Source organism: Schistocerca gregaria, chromosome 4 (genome assembly GCF_023897955.1).
Source record: "Schistocerca gregaria isolate iqSchGreg1 chromosome 4, iqSchGreg1.2, whole genome shotgun sequence".
NCBI lineage: Eukaryota > Metazoa > Arthropoda > Insecta > Orthoptera > Acrididae > Schistocerca > Schistocerca gregaria.
The window spans coordinates 26182096-26203780 of NC_064923.1; the positions used below are offsets into that span (position 1 = coordinate 26182096).

At 46.4% G+C, this 21685-nt stretch overlaps 14 non-coding genes across 14 annotated transcripts; all 14 read left to right on the forward strand.

Moving 5' to 3' along the window:
• Window positions 1-299: 299 nt before the first annotated feature.
• Window positions 300-371, forward strand: Trnat-agu (transfer RNA threonine (anticodon AGU)). The gene has a single exon. It is a non-coding gene; the product is annotated as a tRNA-Thr (tRNA).
• A 1453-nt stretch (window positions 372-1824) lies between these two features.
• Trnat-agu (transfer RNA threonine (anticodon AGU)) lies at window positions 1825-1896 on the forward strand. The gene has a single exon. It is a non-coding gene; the product is annotated as a tRNA-Thr (tRNA).
• Window positions 1897-3372: 1476 nt separating this feature from the next.
• Window positions 3373-3444, forward strand: Trnat-agu (transfer RNA threonine (anticodon AGU)). Its single transcript has one exon. It is a non-coding gene; the product is annotated as a tRNA-Thr (tRNA).
• A 1447-nt stretch (window positions 3445-4891) lies between these two features.
• Trnat-agu (transfer RNA threonine (anticodon AGU)) lies at window positions 4892-4963 on the forward strand. Its single transcript has one exon. It is a non-coding gene; the product is annotated as a tRNA-Thr (tRNA).
• A 1453-nt stretch (window positions 4964-6416) lies between these two features.
• Trnat-agu (transfer RNA threonine (anticodon AGU)) lies at window positions 6417-6488 on the forward strand. The gene has a single exon. It is a non-coding gene; the product is annotated as a tRNA-Thr (tRNA).
• A 1446-nt stretch (window positions 6489-7934) lies between these two features.
• On the forward strand, window positions 7935-8006 carry Trnat-agu (transfer RNA threonine (anticodon AGU)). Its single transcript has one exon. It is a non-coding gene; the product is annotated as a tRNA-Thr (tRNA).
• A 1454-nt stretch (window positions 8007-9460) lies between these two features.
• On the forward strand, window positions 9461-9532 carry Trnat-agu (transfer RNA threonine (anticodon AGU)). The gene has a single exon. It is a non-coding gene; the product is annotated as a tRNA-Thr (tRNA).
• A 1499-nt stretch (window positions 9533-11031) lies between these two features.
• Window positions 11032-11103, forward strand: Trnat-agu (transfer RNA threonine (anticodon AGU)). The gene has a single exon. It is a non-coding gene; the product is annotated as a tRNA-Thr (tRNA).
• Window positions 11104-12562: 1459 nt separating this feature from the next.
• Window positions 12563-12634, forward strand: Trnat-agu (transfer RNA threonine (anticodon AGU)). The gene has a single exon. It is a non-coding gene; the product is annotated as a tRNA-Thr (tRNA).
• A 1440-nt stretch (window positions 12635-14074) lies between these two features.
• Trnat-agu (transfer RNA threonine (anticodon AGU)) lies at window positions 14075-14146 on the forward strand. Its single transcript has one exon. It is a non-coding gene; the product is annotated as a tRNA-Thr (tRNA).
• Window positions 14147-15617: 1471 nt separating this feature from the next.
• Trnat-agu (transfer RNA threonine (anticodon AGU)) lies at window positions 15618-15689 on the forward strand. The gene has a single exon. It is a non-coding gene; the product is annotated as a tRNA-Thr (tRNA).
• A 1451-nt stretch (window positions 15690-17140) lies between these two features.
• Window positions 17141-17212, forward strand: Trnat-agu (transfer RNA threonine (anticodon AGU)). Its single transcript has one exon. It is a non-coding gene; the product is annotated as a tRNA-Thr (tRNA).
• Window positions 17213-18662: 1450 nt separating this feature from the next.
• Window positions 18663-18734, forward strand: Trnat-agu (transfer RNA threonine (anticodon AGU)). The gene has a single exon. It is a non-coding gene; the product is annotated as a tRNA-Thr (tRNA).
• Window positions 18735-20196: 1462 nt separating this feature from the next.
• Trnat-agu (transfer RNA threonine (anticodon AGU)) lies at window positions 20197-20268 on the forward strand. Its single transcript has one exon. It is a non-coding gene; the product is annotated as a tRNA-Thr (tRNA).
• The last annotated feature ends 1417 nt before the right edge of the window (window positions 20269-21685 follow it).

Sequence of the window (21685 nt, forward strand, 5' to 3'; positions counted from 1 at the left end):
TTTCTGATTAACGTGATGTAATGGAAATAGCAACTTTAAACTTTGCCTACGTCTCCGTCAGTCGCTACGAAACTGTATTTGAAGGTGAAGGTGATTTTGTAGACATGTGTGAAAGACATGTTCTGAAATGCAAGTGGTGTTATTTGGAGAGCACTTCCTTTACGTGTCAGATGTGTAGGCAAGCAGTAATGGGTCGCCATAGCTGCAAATATTAGACGGTAATATGAAGTGTTGTCAGCTGAAGTCTGATGATCCAGACGACCGTAAGGATGAAGTACGCAAAAGTACCGCTAGGCCGCGCCTCTTTAGCTCAGTGGCAGAGCACTGGTCTAGTAAACCAGGGGTCGTGAGTTCGATCCTCACAGGAGGCAGACGAATTTTGGATATCAGTTGCGCGTCGTGGCCTTATAGCAAACAGTATCTGGGATGACTAACAATTAGCGAGAGGCGTTTTATTAAGAATTACTCTCAGATGTGATTAAGGCGAATGGCGCAGATAAAGCATTTGCCAAAGCGGTACAGCATAAGGTGGGATGGGACCGTCTGAAATATATTTTATAGATGTATTTCTCACATATCTCAGAGCCTCCCGCGGTTGTCGTCGTCGTCGTCGTCGTCGTCGTCGTCGTCGTCGCCGCCACTTCTGCAGAAGTAGCAAATGGATATCGTAGCAAATGCGGCGAGGGACGCCCTGCCTTACATTTCCGAATGCACAAAGTGTGTGGTTTAGTTTCCCAGTCTATATTTGGTAGGTCTCGTAGCAGGTTGAATGTATCAAATGGGTGGGAAAGAGCAAGGGGCAGCGTCTGTGTAGAACGAAAACACAACTCCTCAGTGGTGTGAGCGTTTTGAGATGAGTCGTATATAAGTTCCACTTGTTTGTCAGTGACCGTGTGGCCTAATGGATAAGGCGTCGGACTTCGTATCCGAAGATTGCGTGTTTGATTCCTCTCTCGGTCGTGTTTTTCCAGATATGAAAAAGAAACATACCGTTTTAGTGCAGCACTTGAGCAGTACGAACCCGTGTGAACGTTGCTGTTGACCATTTTCTGCTTGGAGATGCTCTTGAGCTTGAAACACGCACAACAAGACCGGTGTTAACTAGCGAATTGGTTTGCATATTGCCGTCGCCGCGTGTTTTTGACTGGCACTTGCACATCTAAAATAACGTCGGAAAGTAACTCGTTCGGCTTATGAGTCACATCAAGTATGTGTGTTAATTTTGACGAAACTAGCTCTGCAGGTTGTCATGCAATTCTGTTCCCTCTCAGAAATGATTATGAAATAAAAGTGAACTACGTGACGAGTGTGACGTTAGGGAAACATTAGGCAACATGGGGAGGTTCCGTATGGGACCAATCAACCCAAACGAGTACTGTGTGACGTGCTAACCGGCATATACTCACCGAGGCAGCGCGGCTAGCTCAGTCGGTAGAACATAAGGCTCTTAATCCCAGGGTCGTGGGTTCGAGCCCCACGTGGGGAGGAACGGAATTTTGTTCCTCTGCAGATGTAACTTACCGTTTTTCTGATTAACGTGATGTAATGGAAATAGCAACTTTAAACTTTGCCTACGTCTCCGTCAGTCGCTACGAAACTGTATTTGAAGGTGAAGGTGATTTTGTAGACATGTGTGAAAGACATGTTCTGAAATGCAAGTGGTGTTATTTGGAGAGCACTTCGTTTACGTGTCAGATGTGTAGGCAAGCAGTAATGGGTCGCCATAGCTGCAAATATTAGACGGTAATATGAAGTGTTGTCAGCTGAAGTCTGATGATCCAGACGACCGTAAGGATGAAGTACGCAAAAGTACCGCTAGGCCGCGCCTCTTTAGCTCAGTGGCAGAGCACTGGTCTAGTAAACCAGGGGTCGTGAGTTCGATCCTCACAGGAGGCAGACGAATTTTGGATATCAGTTGCGCGTCGTGGCCTCATAGCAAACAGTATCTGGGATGACTAACAATTAGCGAGAGGCGTTTTATTAAGAATTACTCTCAGATGTGATTAAGGCGAATGGCGCAGATAAAGCATTTGCCAAAGCGGTACAGCATAAGGTGGGATGGGACAGTCTGAAATATATTTTATAGATGTATTTCTCACATATCTCAGAGCCTTCCGCGGTTGTCGTCGTCGTCGTCGTCGTCGTCGTCGTCGTCGTCGTCGTCGTCGTCGCCGCCACCGCCGCCGCCACTTCTGCAGAAGTAGCAAATGGACATCGTAGCAAATGCGGCGAGGGACGCCCTGCCTTACATTTCCGAATGCACAAAGTGTGTGGTTTAGTTTCCCAGTCTATATTTGGTAGGTCTCGTAGCAGGTTGAATGTATCAAATGGGTGGGAAAGAGCAAGGGGCAGCGTCTGTGTAGAACGAAAACACAACTCCTCAGTGGTGTGAGCGTTTCGAGATGAGTCGTATATAAGTTCCACTTGTTTGTCAGTGACCGTGTGGCCTAATGGACAAGGCGTCGGACTTCGTATCCGAAGATTGCGTGTTTGATTCCTCTCTCGGTCGTGTTTTTCCAGATCTGAAAAAGAAACATACCGTTTTAGTGTAGCACTTGAGCAGTACGAAACCGTGTGAATGTTGCTGTTGACCATTTTCTGCTTGGAGATGCTCTTGAGCTTGAAACACGCACAACAAGACCGGTGTTAACTAGCGAATTGGTTTGCATATTGCCGTCGCCGCGTGTTTTTGACTGGCACTTGCACATCTAAAATAACGTCGGAAAGTAACTCGTTCGGCTTATGAGTCACATCAAGTATGTGTGTTAATTTTGACGAAACTAGCTCTGCAGGTTGTCATGCAATTCTGTTACCTCTCAGAAATGATTATGAAATAAAAGTGAACTACGTGACGAGTGTGACGTCAGGAAAACATTAGGCAACATGGGGAGGTTCTGTATGGGACCAATCAACCCAAACGAGTACTGTGTGACGTGCTAACCGGCATATACTCACCGAGGCAGCGCGGCTAGCTCAGTCGGTAGAACATAAGGCTCTTAATCCCAGGGTCGTGGGTTCGAGCCCCACGTGGGGAGGAACGGAATTTTGTTCCTCTGCAGATGTAACTTACCGTCTTTCTGATTAACGTGATGTAATGGAAATAGCAACTTTAAACGTTGCCTATGTCTCCGTCAGTCGCTACGAAACTGTATTTGAAGGTGAAGGTGATTTTGTAGACATGTGTGAAAGACATGTTCTGAAAGCAAGTGGTGTTATTTGGAGAGCACTTCCTTTACGTGTCAGATGTGTAGGCAAGCAGTAATGGGTCGCCATAGCTGCAAATATTAGACGGTAATATGAAGTGTTGTCAGCTGAAGTCTGATGATCCAGACGACCGTAAGGATGAAGTACGCAAAAGTACCGCTAGGCCGCGCCTCTTTAGCTCAGTGGCAGAGCACTGGTCTAGTAAACCAGGGGTCGTGAGTTCGATCCTCACAGGAGGCAGACGAATTTTGGATATCAGTTGCGCGTCGTGGCCTTATAGCGAACAGTATTTGGGATGACTAACAATTAGCGAGAGGCATTTTATTAAGAATTACTCTCAGATGTGATTAAGGCGAATGGCGCAGATAAAGCATTTGCCAAAGCGGTACAGCATAAGGTGGGATGGGACAGTCTGAAATATATTTTATAGATGTATTTCTCACATATCTCAGAGCCTTCCGCGGTTGTCGTCGTCGTCGTCGTCGTCGTCGCCGTCGCCGCCACTTCTGCAGAAGTAGCAAATGGATATCGTAGCAAATGCGGCGAGGGACGCCCTGCCTTACATTTCCGAATGCACAAAGTGTGTGGTTTAGTTTCCCAGTCTGTATTTGGTAGGTCTCGTAGCAGGTTAAATGTATCAAATGGGTGGGAAAGAGCAAGGGGCAGCGTCTGTGTAGAACGAAAACACAACTCCTCAGTGGTGTGAGCGTTTTGAGATGAGTCGTATATAAGTTCCACTTGTTTGTCAGTGACCGTGTGGCCTAATGGATAAGGCGTCGGACTTCGTATCCGAAGATTGCGTGTTTGATTCCTCTCTCGGTCGTGTTTTTCCAGATATGAAAAAGAAACATACCGTTTTAGTGCAGCACTTGAGCAGTACGAACCCGTGTGAACGTTGCTGTTGACCATTTTCTGCTTGGAGATGCTCTTGAGCTTGAAACACGAACAACAAGACCGGTGTTAACTAGCGAATTGTTTTGCATATTGCCGTCGCCGCGTGTTTTTGACTGGCACTTGCACATCTAAAATAGCGTCGGAAAGTAACTCGTTCGGCTTACGAGTCACATCAAGTATGTGTGTTAATTTTGACGAAACTAGCTCTGCAGGTTGTCATGCAATTCTGTTACCTCTCAGAAATGATTATGAAATAAAAGTGAACTACGTGACGAGTGTGACGTTAGGAAAACATTAGGCAACATGGGGAGGTTCTGTATGGGACCAATCAACCCAAACGACTACTGTGTTGACGTGCTAACCGGCATATACTCACCGATTCAGCGCGGCTAGCTCAGTCGGTAGAACATAAGGCTCTTAATCCCAGGGTCGTGGGTTCGAGCCCCACGTGGGGAGGAACGGAATTTTGTTCCTCTGCAGATGTAACTTACCTTTTTCTGATTAACGTGATGTAATGGAAATAGCAACTTTAAACTTTGCCTACGTCTCCGTCAGTCGCTACGAAACTGTATTTGAAGGTGAAGGTGATTTTGTAGACATGTGTGAAAGACATGTTGTGAAATGCAAGTGGTGTTATTTGGAGAGCACTTCGTTTACGTGTCAGATGTGTAGGCAAGCAGTAATGGGTCGCCATAGCTGCAAATATTAGACGGTAATATGAAGTGTTGTCAGCTGAAGTCTGATGATCCAGACGACCGTAAGGATGAAGTACGCAAAAGTACCGCTAGGCCGCGCCTCTTTAGCTCAGTGGCAGAGCACTGGTCTAGTAAACCAGGGGTCGTGAGTTCGATCCTCACAGGAGGCAGACGAATTTTGGATATCAGTTGCGCGTCGTGGCCTTATAGCAAACAGTATCTGGGATGACTAACAATTAGCGAGAGGCGTTTTATTAAGAATTACTCTCAGATGTGATTAAGGCGAATGGCGCAGATAAAGCATTTGCCAAAGCGGTACAGCATAAGGTGGGATGGGACAGTCTGAAATATATTTTATAGATGTATTTCTCACATATCTCAGAGCCTTGCGCGGTCGTCGTCGTCGTCGTCGTCGCCGCCGCCGCCGCCGCCGCCGCCACTTCTGCAGAAGTAGCAAATGGACATCGTAGCAAATGCGGCGAGGGACGCCCTGCCTTACATTTCCGAATGCACAAAGTGTGTGGTTTAGTTTCCCAGTCTATATTTGGTAGGTCTCGTAGCAGGTTGAATGTGTCAAAAGGGTGGGAAAGAGCAAGGGGCAGCGTCTGTGTAGAACGAAAACACAACTCCTCATTGGTGTGAGCGTTTTGAGATGAGTCGTATATAAGTTCCACTTGTTTGTCTGTGACCGTGTGGCCTAATGGATAAGGCGTCGGACTTCGTATCCGAAGATTGCGTGTTTGATTCCTCTCTCGGTCGTGTTTTTCCAGATATGAAAAAGAAACATACCGTTTTAGTGCAGCACTTGAGCAGTACGAAACCGTGTGAACGTTGCTGTTGACCATTTTCTGCTTGGAGATGCTCTTGAGCTTGAAACACGCACAACAAGACCGGTGTTAACTAGCGAATTTGTTTGCATATTGCCGTCGCCGCGTGTTTTTGACTGGCACTTGCACATCTAAAATAACGTCGGAAAGTAACTCGTTCGGCTTATGAGTCACATCAAGTATGTGTGTTAATTTTGACGAAACTAGCTCTGCAGGTTGTCATGCAATTCTGTTACCTCTCAGAAATGATTATGAAATAAAAGTGAACTACGTGACGAGTGTGACGTTAGGAAAACATTAGGCAACATGGGAAGGTTCTGTATGGGACCAATCAACCCAAACGAGTACTTTGTGACGTGCTAACCGGCATATACTCACCAAGGCAGCGCGGCTAGCTCAGTCGGTAGAACATAAGGCTCTTAATCCCAGGGTCGTGGGTTCGAGCCCCACGTGGGGAGGAACGGAATTTTGTTCCTCTGCAGATGTAACTTACCGTTTTTCTGATTAACGTGATGTAATGGAAATAGCAACTTTAAACTTTGCCTACGTCTCCGTCAGTCGCTACGAAACTGTATTTGAAGGTGAAGGTGATTTTGTAGACATGTGTGAAAGACATGTTCTGAAATGCAAGTGGTGTTATTTGGAGAGCACTTCGTTTACGTGTCAGATGTGTAGGCAAGCAGTAATGGGTCGCCATAGCTGCAAATATTAGACGGTAATATGAAGTGTTGTCAGCTGAAGTCTGATGATCCAGACGACCGTAAGGATGAAGTACGCAAAAGTACCGCTAGGCCGCGCCTCTTTAGCTCAGTGGCAGAGCACTGGTCTAGTAAACCAGGGGTCGTGAGTTCGATCCTCACAGGAGGCAGACGAATTTTGGATATCAGTTGCGCGTCGTGGCCTTATAGCAAACAGTATCTGGGATGACTAACAATTAGCGAGAGGCGTTTTATTAAGAATTACTCTCAGATGTGATTAAGGCGAATGGCGCAGATAAAGCATTTGCCAAAGCGGTACAGCATAAGGTGGGATGGGACAGTCTGAAATATATTTTATAGATGTATTTCTCACATATCTCAGAGCCTTCCGCGGTTGTCGTCGTCGTCGTCGTCGTCGTCGTCGTCGCCGCCACTTCTGCAGAAGTAGCAAATGGATATCGTAGCAAATGCGGCGAGGGACGCCCTGCCTTACATTTCCGAATGCACAAAGTGTGTGGTTTAGTTTCCCAGTCTATATTTGGTAGGTCTCGTAGCAGGTTGAATGTATCAAATGGGTGGGAAAGAGCAAGGGGCAGCGTCTGTGTAGAACGAAAACACAACTCCTCAGTGGTGTGAGCGTTTTGAGATGAGTCGTATATAAGTTCCACTTGTTTGTCAGTGACCGTGTGGCCTAATGGATAAGGCGTCGGACTTCGTATCCGAAGATTGCGTGTTTGATTCCTCTCTCGGTCGTGTTTTTCCAGATCTGAAAAAGAAACATACCGTTTTAGTGCAGCACTTGAGCAGTACGAACCCGTGTGAACGTTGCTGTTGACCATTTTCTGCTTGGAGATGCTCTTGAGCTTGAAACACGCACAACAAGACCGGTGTTAACTAGCGAATTGGTTTGCATATTGCCGTCGCCGCGTGTTTTTGACTGGCACTTGCACATCTAAAATAACGTCGGAAAGTAACTCGTTCGGCTTATGAGTCACATCAAGTATGTGTGTTAATTTTGACGAAACTAGCTCTGCAGGTTGTCATGCAATTCTGTTACCTCTCAGAAATGATTATGAAATAAAAGTGAACTACGTGACGAGTGTGACGTTAGGGAAACATTAGGCAACATGGGGAGGTTCTGTATGGGACCAATCAACCCAAACGAGTACTGTGTGACGTGCTAACCGGCATATACTCACCGACTCAGCGCGGCTAGCTCAGTCGGTAGAACATAAGGCTCTTAATCCCAGGGTCGTGGGTTCGAGCCCCACGTGGGGAGGAACGGAATTTTGTTCCTCTGCAGATGTAACTTACCGTTTTTCTGATTAACGTGATGTAATGGAAATAGCAACTTTAAACTTTGCCTACGTCTCCGTCAGTCGCTACGAAACTGTATTTGAAGGTGAAGGTGATTTTGTAGACATGTGTGAAAGACATGTTCTGAAATGCAAGTGGTGTTATTTGGAGAGCACTTCCTTTACGTGTCAGATGTGTAGGCAAGCAGTAATGGGTCGCCATAGCTGCAAATATTAGACGGTAATATGAAGTTTGTCAGCTGAAGTCTGATGATCCAGACGACCGTAAGGATGAAGTACGCAAAAGTACCGCTAGGCCGCGCCTCTTTAGCTCAGTGGCAGAGCACTGGTCTAGTAAACCAGGGGTCGTGAGTTCGATCCTCACAGGAGGCAGACGAATTTTGGATATCAGTTGCGCGTCGTGGCCTTATAGCAAACAGTATCTGGGATGACTAACAATTAGCGAGAGGCGTTTTATTAAGAATTACTCTCAGATGTGATTAAGGCGAATGGCGCAGATAAAGCATTTGCCAAAGCGGTACAGCATAAGGTGGGATGGGACAGTCTGAAATATATTTTATAGATGTATTTCTCACATATCTCAGAGCCTTCCGCGGTTGTCGTCGTCGTCGTCGTCGTCGTCGTCGCCACCGCCGCCGCCACTTCTGCAGAAGTAGCAAATGGACATCGTAGCAAATGCGGCGAGGGACGCCCTGCCTTACATTTCCGAATGCACAAAGTGTGTGGTTTAGTTTCCCAGTCTATATTTGGTAGGTCTCGTAGCAGGTTGAATGTATCAAATGGGTGGGAAAGAGCAAGGGGCAGCGTCTGTGTAGAACGAAAACACAACTCCTCAGTGGTGTGAGCGTTTTGAGATGAGTCGTATATAAGTTCCACTTGTTTGTCAGTGACCGTGTGGCCTAATGGATAAGGCGTCGGACTTCGTACCCGAAGATTGCGTGTTTGATTCCTCTCTCGGTCGTGTTTTTCCAGATATGAAAAAGAAACATACCGTTTTAGTGCAGCACTTGAGCAGTACGAAACCGTGTGAACGTTGCTGTTGACCATTTTCTGCTTGGAGATGCTCTTGAGCTTGAAACACGCACAACAAGACCGGTGTTAACTAGCGAATTGGTTTGCATATTGCCGTCGCCGCGTGTTTTTGACTGGCACTTGCACATCTAAAATAGCGTCGGAAAGTAACTCGTTCGGCTTATGAGTCACATCAAGTATGTGTGTTAATTTTGACGAAACTAGCTCTGCAGGTTGTCATGCAATTCTGTTACCTCTCAGAAATGATTATGAAATAAAAGTGAACTACGTGACGAGTGTGACGTTAGGAAAACATTAGGCAACATGGGGAGGTTCTGTATGGGACCAATCAACCCAAACGAGTACTGTGTTGACGTGCTAACCGGCATATACTCACCGATTCAGCGCGGCTAGCTCAGTCGGTAGAACATAAGGCTCTTAATCCCAGGGTCGTGGGTTCGAGCCCCACGTGGGGAGGAACGGAATTTTGTTCCTCTGCAGATGTAACTTACCGTTTTTCTGATTAACGTGATGTAATGGAAATAGCAACTTTAAACTTTGCCTACGTCTCCGTCAGTCGCTACGAAACTGTATTTGAAGGTGAAGGTGATTTTGTAGACATGTGTGAAAGACATGTTGTGAAATGCAAGTGGTGTTATTTGGAGAGCACTTCGTTTACGTGTCAGATGTGTAGGCAAGCAGTAATGGGTCGCCATAGCTGCAAATATTAGACGGTAATATGAAGTGTTGTCAGCTGAAGTCTGATGATCCAGACGACCGTAAGGATGAAGTACGCAAAAGTACCGCTAGGCCGCGCCTCTTTAGCTCAGTGGCAGAGCACTGGTCTAGTAAACCAGGGGTCGTGAGTTCGATCCTCACAGGAGGCAGACGAATTTTGGATATCAGTTGCGCGTCGTGGCCTTATAGCAAACAGTATCTGGGATGACTAACAATTAGCGAGAGGCGTTTTATTAAGAATTACTCTCAGATGTGATTAAGGCGAATGCCGCAGATAAAGCATTTGCCAAAGCGGTACAGCACAAGGTGGGATGGGACAGTCTGAAATATATTTTATAGATGTATTTCTCACATATCTCAGAGCCTTCCGCGGTTGTCGTCGTCGTCGTCGTCGTCGTCGTCGTCGTCGTCATCGTCGTCGTCGTCGTCGTCGTCGTCGTCGCCGCCGCCACCGCCGCCGCCACTTCTGCAGAAGTAGCAAATGGACATCGTAGCAAATGCGGCGAGGGACGCCCTGCCTTACATTTCCGAATGCACAAAGTGTGTGGTTTAGTTTCCCAGTCTATATTTGGTAGGTCTCGTAGCAGGTTGAATGTATCAAATGGGTGGGAAAGAGCAAGGGGCAGCGTCTGTGTAGAACGAAAACACAACTCCTCAGTGGTGTGAGCGTTTTGAGATGAGTCGTATATAAGTTCCACTTGTTTGTCTGTGACCGTGTGGCCTAATGGATAAGGCGTCGGACTTCGTATCCGAAGATTGCGTGTTTGATTCCTCTCTCGGTCGTGTTTTTCCAGATATGAAAAAGAAACATACCGTTTTAGTGCAGCACTTGAGCAGTACGAAACCGTGTGAACGTTGCTGTTGACCATTTTCTGCTTGGAGATGCTCTTGAGCTTGAAACACGCACAACAAGACCGGTGTTAACTAGCGAATTGGTTTGCATATTGCCGTCGCCGCGTGTTTTTGACTGGCACTTGCACATCTAAAATAGCGTCGGAAAGTAACTCGTTCGGCTTATGAGTCACATCAAGTATGTGTGTTAATTTTGACGAAACTAGCTCTGCAGGTTGTCATGCAATTCTGTTACCTCTCAGAAATGATTATGAAATAAAAGTGAACTACGTGACGAGTGTGACGTTAGGAAAACATTAGGCAACATGGGGAGGTTCTGTATGGGACCAATCAACCCAAACGAGTACTGTGTTGACGTGCTAACCGGCATATACTCACCGATTCAGCGCGGCTAGCTCAGTCGGTAGAACATAAGGCTCTTAATCCCAGGGTCGTGGGTTCGAGCCCCACGTGGGGAGGAACGGAATTTTGTTCCTCTGCAGATGTAACTTACCGTTTTTCTGATTAACGTGATGTAATGGAAATAGCAACTTTAAACTTTGCCTACGTCTCCGTCAGTCGCTACGAAACTGTATTTGAAGGTGAAGGTGATTTTGTAGACATGTGTGAAAGACATGTTCTGAAATGCAAGTGGTGTTATTTGGAGAGCACTTCGTTTACGTGTCAGATGTGTAGGCAAGCAGTAATGGGTCGCCATAGCTGCAAATATTAGACGGTAATATGAAGTGTTGTCAGCTGAAGTCTGATGATCCAGACGACCGTAAGGATGAAGTACGCAAAAGTACCGCTAGGCCGCGCCTCTTTAGCTCAGTGGCAGAGCACTGGTCTAGTAAACCAGGGGTCGTGAGTTCGATCCTCACAGGAGGCAGACGAATTTTGGATATCAGTTGCGCGTCGTGGCCTTATAGCAAACAGTATCTGGGATGACTAACAATTAGCGAGAGGCGTTTTATTAAGAATTACTCTCAGATGTGATTAAGGCGAATGGCGCAGATAAAGCATTTGCCAAAGCGGTACAGCATAAGGTGGGATGGGACAGTCTGAAATATATTTTATAGATGTATTTCTCACATATCTCAGAGCCTTCCGCGGTCGTCGTCGTCGTCGTCGTCGTCGTCGTCGCCGCCGACGCCGCCGCCGCCACTTCTGCAGAAGTAGCAAATGGACATCGTAGCAAATGCGGCGAGGGACGCCCTGCCTTACATTTCCGAATGCACAAAGTGTGTGGTTTAGTTTCCCAGTCTATATTTGGTAGGTCTCGTAGCAGGTTGAATGTGTCAAATGGGTGGGAAAGAGCAAGGGGCAGCGTCTGTGTAGAACGAAAACACAACTCCTCATTGGTGTGAGCGTTTTGAGATGAGTCGTATATAAGTTCCACTTGTTTGTCTGTGACCGTGTGGCCTAATAGATAAGGCGTCGGACTTCGTATCCGAAGATTGCGTGTTTGATTCCTCTCTCGGTCGTGTTTTTCCAGATATGAAAAAGAAACATACCGTTTTAGTGCAGCACTTGAGCAGTACGAAACCGTGTGAACGTTGCTGTTGACCATTTTCTGCTTGGAGATGCTCTTGAGCTTGAAACACGCACAACAAGACCGGTGTTAACTAGCGAATTGGTTTGCATATTGCCGTCGCCGCGTGTTTTTGACTGGCACTTGCACATCTAAAATAACGTCGGAAAGTAACTCGTTCGGCTTATGAGTCACATCAAGTATGTGTGTTAATTTTGACGAAACTAGCTCTGCAGGTTGTCATGCAATTCTGTTACCTCTCAGAAATGATTATGAAATAAAAGTGAACTACGTGACGAGTGTGACGTTAGGAAAACATTAGGCAACATGGGGAGGTTCTGTATGGGACCAATCAACCCAAACGAGTACTGTGTGACGTGCTAACCGGCATATACTCACCGAGGCAGCGCGGCTAGCTCAGTCGGTAGAACATAAGGCTCTTAATCCCAGGGTCGTGGGTTCGAGCCCCACGTGGGGAGGAACGGAATTTTGTTCCTCTGCAGATGTAACTTACCGTTTTTCTGATTAACGTGATGTAATGGAAATAGCAACTTTAAACTTTGCCTACGTCTCCGTCAGTCGCTACGAAACTGTATTTGAAGGTGAAGGTGATTTTGTAGACATGTGTGAAAGACATGTTGTGAAATGCAAGTGGTGTTATTTGGAGAGCACTTCCTTTACGTGTCAGATGTGTAGGCAAGCAGTAATGGGTCGCCATAGCTGCAAATATTAGACGGTAATATGAAGTGTTGTCAGCTGAAGTCTGATGATCCAGACGACCGTAAGGATGAAGTACGCAAAAGTACCGCTAGGCCGCGCCTCTTTAGCTCAGTGGCAGAGCACTGGTCTAGTAAACCAGGGGTCGTGAGTTCGATCCTCACAGGAGGCAGACGAATTTTGGATATCAGTTGCGCGTCGTGGCCTTATAGCAAACAGTATCTGGGATGACTAACAATTAGCGAGAGGCGTTTTATTAAGAATTACTCTCAGATGTGATTAAGGCGAATGGCGCAGATAAAGCATTTGCCAAAGCGGTACAGCATAAGTCTGAAATATATTTTATAGATGTATTTCTCACATATCTCAGAGCCTTCCGCGGTTGTCGTCGTCGTCGTCGTCGTCATCGTCGTCGTCGCCGCCGCCACTTCTGCAGAAGTAGCAAATGGACATCGTAGCAAATGCGGCGAGGGACGCCCTGCCTTACATTTCCGAATGCACAAAGTGTGTGGTTTAGTTTCCCAGTCTATATTTGATAGGTCTCGTAGCAGGTTGAATGTATCAAATGGGTGGGAAAGAGCAAGGGGCAGCGTCTGTGTAGAACGAAAACACAACTCCTCAGAGGTGTGAGCGTTTCGAGATGAGTCGTATGTAAGTTCCACTTGTTTGTCAGTGACCGTGTGGCCTAATGGTCAAGGCGTCGGACTTCGTATCCGAAGATTGCGTGTTTGATTCCTCTCTCGGTCGTGTTTTTCCAGATCTGAAAAAGAAACATACCATTTTAGTGCAGCACTTGAGCAGTACGAAACCGTGTGAATGTTGCTGTTGACCATTTTCTGCTTGGAGATGCTCTTCAGCTTAAAACACGCACAACAAGACCGGTGTTAACTAGCGAATTGGTTTGCATATTGCCGTCGCCGCGTGTTTTTGACTGGCACTTGCACATCTAAAATAACGTCGGAAAGTAACTCGTTCGGCTTATGAGTCACATCAAGTATGTGTGTTAATTTTGACGAAACTAGCTCTGCAGGTTGTCATGCAATGCTGTTACCTCTCAGAAATGATTATGAAATAAAAGTGAACTACGTGACGAGTGTGACGTTAGGAAAACATTAGGCAACATGGGGAGGTTCTGTATGGGACCAATCAACCCAAACGAGTACTGTGTGACGTGCTAACCGGCATATACTCACCGAGGCAGCGCTGCTAGCTCAGTCGGTAGAACATAAGGCTCTTAATCCCAGGGTCGTGGGTTCGAGCCCCACGTGGGGAGGAACGGAATTTTGTTCCTCTGCAGATGTAACTTACCGTTTTTCTTGAGTAACGTGATGTAATGGAAATAGCAACTTTAAACTTTGCCTACGTCTCCGTCAGTCGCTACGAAACTGTATTTGAAGGTGAAGGTGATTTTGTAGACATGTGTGAAAGACATGTTCTGAAATGCAAGTGGTGTTATTTGGAGAGCACTTCCTTTACGCGTCAGATGTGTAGCCAAGCAGTAATGGGTCGCCATAGCTGCAAATATTAGACGGTAATATGAAGTGTTGTCAGCTGAAGTCTGATGATCCAGACGACCGTAAGGATGAAATACGCAAAAGTACCGCTAGGCCGCGCCTCTTTAGCTCAGTGGCAGAGCACTGGTCTAGTAAACCAGGGGTCGTGAGTTCGATCCTCACAGAAGGCAGACGAATTTTGGATATCAGTTGCGCGTCGTGGCCTTATAGCAAACAGTATCTGGGATGACTAACAATTAGCGAGAGGCGTTTTATTAAGAATTACTCTCAGATGTGATTAAGGCGAATGGCGCAGATAAAGCATTTGCCAAAGCGGTACAGCATAAGGTGGGATGGGACTGTCTGAAATATATTTTATAGATGTATTTCTCACATATCTCAGAGCCTTCCGCGGTTGTCGTCGTCGTCGTCGTCGTCGTCGTCGTCGTAGTCGTCGTCGTCGCCGCCGCCGCCGCCACTTCTGCAGAAGTAGCAAATGGACATCGTAGCAAATGCGGCGAGGGACGCCCTGCCTTACATTTCCGAATGCACAAAGTGTGTGGTTTAGTTTCCCAGTCTATATTTGGTAGGTCTCGTAGCAGGTTGAATGTATCAAATGGGTGGGAAAGAGCAAGGGGCAGCGTCTGTGTAGAACGAAAACACAACTCCTCAGTGGTGTGAGCGTTTTGAGATGAGTCGTATATAAGTTCCACTTGTTTGTCAGTGACCGTGTGGCCTAATGGATAAGGCGTCGGACTTCGTATCCGAATATTGCGTGTTTGATTCCTCTCTCGGTCGTGTTTTTCCAGATATGAAAAAGAAACATACCGTTTTAGTGCAGCACTTGAGCAGTACGAACCCGTGTGAACGTTGCTGTTGACCATTTTCTGCTTGGAGATGCTCTTGAGCTTGGAACACGCACAACACGACCGGTGTTAACTAGCGAATTGGTTTGCATATTGCCGTCGCCGCGTGTTTTTGACTGGCACTTGCACATCTAAAATAACGTCGGAAAGTAACTCGTTCGGCTTATGAGTCACATCAAGTATGTGTGTTAATTTTGACGAAACTAGCTCTGCAGGTTGTCATGCAATTCTGTTACCTCTCAGAAATGATTATGAAATAAAAGTGAACTACGTGACGAGTGTGACGTTAGGGAAACATTAGGCAACATGGGGAGGTTCTGTATGGGACCAATCAACCCAAACGAGTACTGTGTGACGTGCTAACCGGCATATACTCACAGAGGCAGCGCGGCTAGCTCAGTCGGTAGAACATAAGGCTCTTAATCCCAGGGTCGTGGGTTCGAGCCCCACGTGGGGAGGAACGGAATTTTGTTCCTCTGCAGATGTAACTTACCGTTTTTCTGATTAACGTGATGTAATGGAAATAGCAACTTTAAACTTTGCCTACGTCTCCGTCAGTCGCTACGAAACTGTATTTGAAGGTGAAGGTGATTTTGTAGACATGTGTGAAAGACATGTTGTGAAATGCAAGTGGTGTTATTTGGAGAGCACTTCGTTTACGTGTCAGATGTGTAGGCAAGCAGTAATGGGTCGCCATAGCTGCAAATATTAGACGGTAATATGAAGTGTTGTCAGCTGAAGTCTGATGATCCAGACGACCGTAAGGATGAAGTACGCAAAAGTACCGCTAGGCCGCGCCTCTTTAGCTCAGTGGCAGAGCACTGGTCTAGTAAACCAGGGGTCGTGAGTTCGATCCTCACAGGAGGCAGACGAATTTTGGATATCAGTTGCGCGTCGTGGCCTTATAGCAAACAGTATCTGGGATGACTAACAATTAGCGAGAGGCGTTTTATTAAGAATTACTCTCAGATGTGATTAAGGCGAATGGCGCAGATAAAGCATTTGCCAAAGCGGTACAGCATAAGGTGGGATGGGACAGTCTGAAATATATTTTATAGATGTATTTCTCACATATCTCAGAGCCTTCCGCGGTTGTCGTCGTCGTCGTCGTCGTCGTCGTCGTCGCCGCCGCCACTTCTGCAGAAGTAGCAAATGGATATCGTAGCAAATGCGGCGAGGGACGCCCTGCCTTACATTTCCGAATGCACAAAGTGTGTGGTTTAGTTTCCCAGTCTGTATTTGGTAGGTCTCGTAGCAGGTTAAATGTATCAAATGGGTGGGAAAGAGCAAGGGGCAGCGTCTGTGTAGAACGAAAACACAACTCCTCAGTGGTGTGAGCGTTTTGAGATGAGTCGTATATAAGTTCCACTTGTTTGTCAGTGACCGTGTGGCCTAATGGATAAGGCGTCGGACTTCGTATCCGAAGATTGCGTGTTTGATTCCTCTCTCGGTCGTGTTTTTCCAGATATGAAAAAGAAACATACCGTTTTAGTGCAGCACTTGAGCAGTACGAACCCGTGTGAACGTTGCTGTTGACCATTTTCTGCTTGGAGATGCTCTTGAGCTTGAAACACGCACAACAAGACCGGTGTTAACTAGCGAATTGGTTTGCATATTGCCGTCGCCGCGTGTTTTTGACTGGCACTTGCACATCTAAAATAGCGTCGGAAAGTAACTCGTTCGGCTTATGAGTCACATCAAGTATGTATGTTAATTTTGACGAAACTAGCTCTGCAGGTTGTCATGCAATTCTGTTACCTCTCAGAAATGATTATGAAATAAAAGTGAACTACGTGACGAGTGTGACGTTAGGAAAACATTAGGCAACATGGGGAGGTTCTGTATGGGACCAATCAACCCAAACGAGTACTGTGTTGACGTGCTAACCGGCATATACTCACCGACTCAGCGCGGCTAGCTCAGTCGGTAGAACATAAGGCTCTTAATCCCAGGGTCGTGGGTTCGAGCCCCACGTGGGGAGGAACGGAATTTTGTTCCTCTGCAGATGTAACTTACCGTTTTTCTGATTAACGTGATGTAATGGAAATAGCAACTTTAAACTTTGCCTACGTCTCCGTCAGTCGCTACGAAACTGTATTTGAAGGTGAAGGTGATTTTGTAGACATGTGTGAAAGACATGTTCTGAAATGCAAGTGGTGTTATTTGGAGAGCACTTCCTTTACGTGTCAGATGTGTAGGCAAGCAGTAATGGGTCGCCATAGCTGCAAATATTAGACGGTAATATGAAGTGTTGTCAGCTGAAGTCTGATGATCCAGACGACCGTAAGGATGAAGTACGCAAAAGTACCGCTAGGCCGCGCCTCTTTAGCTCAGTGGCAGAGCACTGGTCTAGTAAACCAGGGGTCGTGAGTTCGATCCTTACAGGAGGCAGACGAATTTTGGATATCAGTTGCGCGTCGTGGCCTTATAGCAAACAGTATCTGGGATGACTAACAATTAGCGAGAGGCGTTTTATTAAGAATTACTCTCAGATGTGATTAAGGCGAATGGCGCAGATAAAGCATTTGCCAAAGCGGTACAGCATAAGGTGGGATGGGACAGTCTGAAATATATTTTATAGATGTATTTCTCACATATCTCAGAGCCTTCCGCGGTCGTCGTCGTCGTCGTCGTCGCCGCCGCCGCCGCCGCCGCCACTTCTGCAGAAGTAGCAAATGGACATCGTAGCAAATGCGGCGAGGGACGCCCTGCCTTACATTTCCGAATGCACAAAGTGTGTGGTTTAGTTTCCCAGTCTATATTTGGTAGGTCTCGTAGCAGGTTGAATGTGTCAAATGGGTGGGAAAGAGCAAGGGGCAGCGTCTGTGTAGAACGAAAACACAACTCCTCATTGGTGTGAGCGTTTTGAGATGAGTCGTATATAAGTTCCACTTGTTTGTCTGTGACCGTGTGGCCTAATAGATAAGGCGTCGGACTTCGTATCCGAAGATTGCGTGTTTGATTCCTCTCTCGGTCGTGTTTTTCCAGATATGATAAAGAAACATACCGTTTTAGTGCAGCACTTGAGCAGTACGAAACCGTGTGAACGTTGCTGTTGACCATTTTCTGCTTGGAGATGCTCTTGAGCTTGAAACACGCACAACAAGACCGGTGTTAACTAGCGAATTGGTTTGCATATTGCCGTCGCCGCGTGTTTTTGACTGGCACTTGCACATCTAAAATAACGTCGGAAAGTAACTCGTTCGGCTTATGAGTCACATCAAGTATGTGTGTTAATTTTGACGAAACTAGCTCTGCAGGTTGTCATGCAATTCTGTTACCTCTCAGAAATGATTATGAAATAAAAGTGAACTACGTGACGAGTGTGACGTTAGGAAAACATTAGGCAACATGGGGAGGTTCTGTATGGGACCAATCAACCCAAACGAGTACTGTGTGACGTGCTAACCGGCATATACTCACCGAGGCAGCGCGGCTAGCTCAGTCGGTAGAACATAAGGCTCTTAATCCCAGGGTCGTGGGTTCGAGCCCCACGTGGGGAGGAACGGAATTTTGTTCCTCTGCAGATGTAACTTACCGTTTTTCTGATTAACGTGATGTAATGGAAATAGCAACTTTAAACTTTGCCTACGTCTCCGTCAGTCGCTACGAAACTGTATTTGAAGGTGAAGGTGATTTTGTAGACATGTGTGAAAGACATGTTCTGAAATGCAAGTGGTGTTATTTGGAGAGCACTTCCTTTACGTGTCAGATGTGTAGGCAAGCAGTAATGGGTCGCCATAGCTGCAAATATTAGACGGTAATATGAAGTGTTGTCAGCTGAAGTCTGATGATCCAGACGACCGTAAGGATGAAGTACGCAAAAGTACCGCTAGGCCGCGCCTCTTTAGCTCAGTGGCAGAGCACTGGTCTAGTAAACCAGGGGTCGTGAGTTCGATCCTCACAGGAGGCAGACGAATTTTGGATATCAGTTGCGCGTCGTGGCCTTATAGCAAACAGTATCTGGGATGACTAACAATTAGCGAGAGGCGTTTTATTAAGAATTACTCTCAGATGTGATTAAGGCGAATGGCGCAGATAAAGCATTTGCCAAAGCGGTACAGCATAAGGTGGGATGGGACAGTCTGAAATATATTTTATAGATGTATTTCTCACATATCTCAGAGCCTTCCGCGGTTGTCGTCGTCGTCGTCGTCGTCGTCGTCGTCGTCGTCGTCGTCGTCGCCGCCACTTCTGCAGAAGTAGCAAATGGATATCGTAGCAAATGCGGCGAGGGACGCCCTGCCTTACATTTCCGAATGCACAAAGTGTGTGGTTTAGTTTCCCAGTCTGTATTTGGTAGGTCTCGTAGCAGGTTAAATGTATCAAATGGGTGGGAAAGAGCAAGGGGCAGCGTCTGTGTAGAACGAAAACACAACTCCTCAGTGGTGTGAGCGTTTTGAGATGAGTCGTATATAAGTTCCACTTGTTTGTCAGTGACCGTGTGGCCTAATGGATAAGGCGTCGGACTTCGTATCCGAAGATTGCGTGTTTGATTCCTCTCTCGGTCGTGTTTTTCCAGATATGAAAAAGAAACATACCGTTTTAGTGCAGCACTTGAGCAGTACGAACCCGTGTGAACGTTGCTGTTGACCATTTTCTGCTTGGAGATGCTCTTGAGCTTGAAACACGCACAACAAGACCGGTGTTAACTAGCGAATTGGTTTGCATATTGCCGTCGCCGCGTGTTTTTGACTGGCACTTGCACATCTAAAATAGCGTCGGAAAGTAACTCGTTCGGCTTATGAGTCACATCAAGTATGTGTGTTAATTTTGACGAAACTAGCTCTGCAGGTTGTCATGCAATTCTGTTACCTCTCAGAAATGATTATGAAATAAAAGTGAACTACGTGACGAGTGTGACGTTAGGAAAACATTAGGCAACATGGGGAGGTTCTGTATGGGACCAATCAACCCAAACGAGTACTGTGTGACGTGCTAACCGGCATATACTCACCGAGGCAGCGCGGCTAGCTCAGTCGGTAGAACATAAGGCTCTTAATCCCAGGGTCGTGGGTTCGAGCCCCACGTGGGGAGGAACGGAATTTTGTTCCTCTGCAGATGTAACTTACCGTTTTTCTGATTAACGTGATGTAATGGAAATAGCAACTTTAAACTTTGCCTACGTCTCCGTCAGTCGCTACGAAACTGTATTTGAAGGTGAAGGTGATTTTGTAGACATGTGTGAAAGACATGTTGTGAAATGCAAGTGGTGTTATTTGGAGAGCACTTCGTTTACGTGTCAGATGTGTAGGCAAGCAGTAATGGGTCGCCATAGCTGCAAATATTAGACGGTAATATGAAGTGTTGTCAGCTGAAGTCTGATGATCCAGACGACCGTAAGGATGAAGTACGCAAAAGTACCGCTAGGCCGCGCCTCTTTAGCTCAGTGGCAGAGCACTGGTCTAGTAAACCAGGGGTCGTGAGTTCGATCCTCACAGGAGGCAGACGAATTTTGGATATCAGTTGCGCGTCGTGGCCTTATAGCAAACAGTATCTGGGATGACTAACAATTAGCGAGAGGCGTTTTATTAAGAATTACTCTCAGATGTGATTAAGGCGAATGGCGCAGATAAAGCATTTGCCAAAGCGGTACAGCATAAGGTGGGATGGGACAGTCTGAAATATATTTTATAGATGTATTTCTCACATATCTCAGAGCCTTCCGCGGTTGTCGTCGTCGTCGTCGTCGTCGTCGTCGTCGTCGTCGTCGTCGCCGCCACTTCTGCAGAAGTAGCAAATGGATATCGTAGCAAATGCGGCGAGGGACGCCCTGCCTTACATTTCCGAATGCACAAAGTGTGTGGTTTAGTTTCCCAGTCTGTATTTGGTAGGTCTCGTAGCAGGTTAAATGTATCAAATGGGTGGGAAAGAGCAAGGGGCAGCGTCTGTGTAGAACGAAAACACAACTCCTCAGTGGTGTGAGCGTTTTGAGATGAGTCGTATATAAGTTCCACTTGTTTGTCAGTGACCGTGTGGCCTAATGGATAAGGCGTCGGACTTCGTATCCGAAGATTGCGTGTTTGATTCCTCTCTCGGTCGTGTTTTTCCAGATATGAAAAAGAAACATACCGTTTTAGTGCAGCACTTGAGCAGTACGAACCCGTGTGAACGTTGCTGTTGACCATTTTCTGCTTGGAGATGCTCTTGAGCATGAAACACGCACAACAAGACCGGTGTTAACTAGCGAATTGGTTTGCATATTGCCGTCGCCGCGTGTTTTTGACTGGCACTTGCACATCTAAAATAGCGTCGGAAAGTAACTCGTTCGGCTTATGAGTCACATCAAGTATGTGTGTTAATTTTGACGAAACTAGCTCTGCAGGTTGTCATGCAATTCTGTTACCTCTCAGAAATGATTATGAAATAAAAGTGAACTACGTGACGAGTGTGACGTTAGGAAAACATTAGGCAACATGGGGAGGTTCTGTATGGGACCAATCAACCCAAACGAGTACTGTGTGACGTGCTAACCGGCATATACTCACCGAGGCAGCGCGGCTAGCTCAGTCGGTAGAACATAAGGCTCTTAATCCCAGGGTCGTGGGTTCGAGCCCCACGTGGGGAGGAACGGAATTTTGTTCCTCTGCAGATGTAACTTACCGTTTTTCTGATTAACGTGATGTAATGGAAATAGCAACTTTAAACTTTGCCTACGTCTCCGTCAGTCGCTACGAAACTGTATTTGAAGGTGAAGGTGATTTTGTAGACATGTGTGAAAGACATGTTGTGAAATGCAAGTGGTGTTATTTGGAGAGCACTTCGTTTACGTGTCAGATGTGTAGGCAAGCAGTAATGGGTCGCCATAGCTGCAAATATTAGACGGTAATATGAAGTGTTGTCAGCTGAAGTCTGATGATCCAG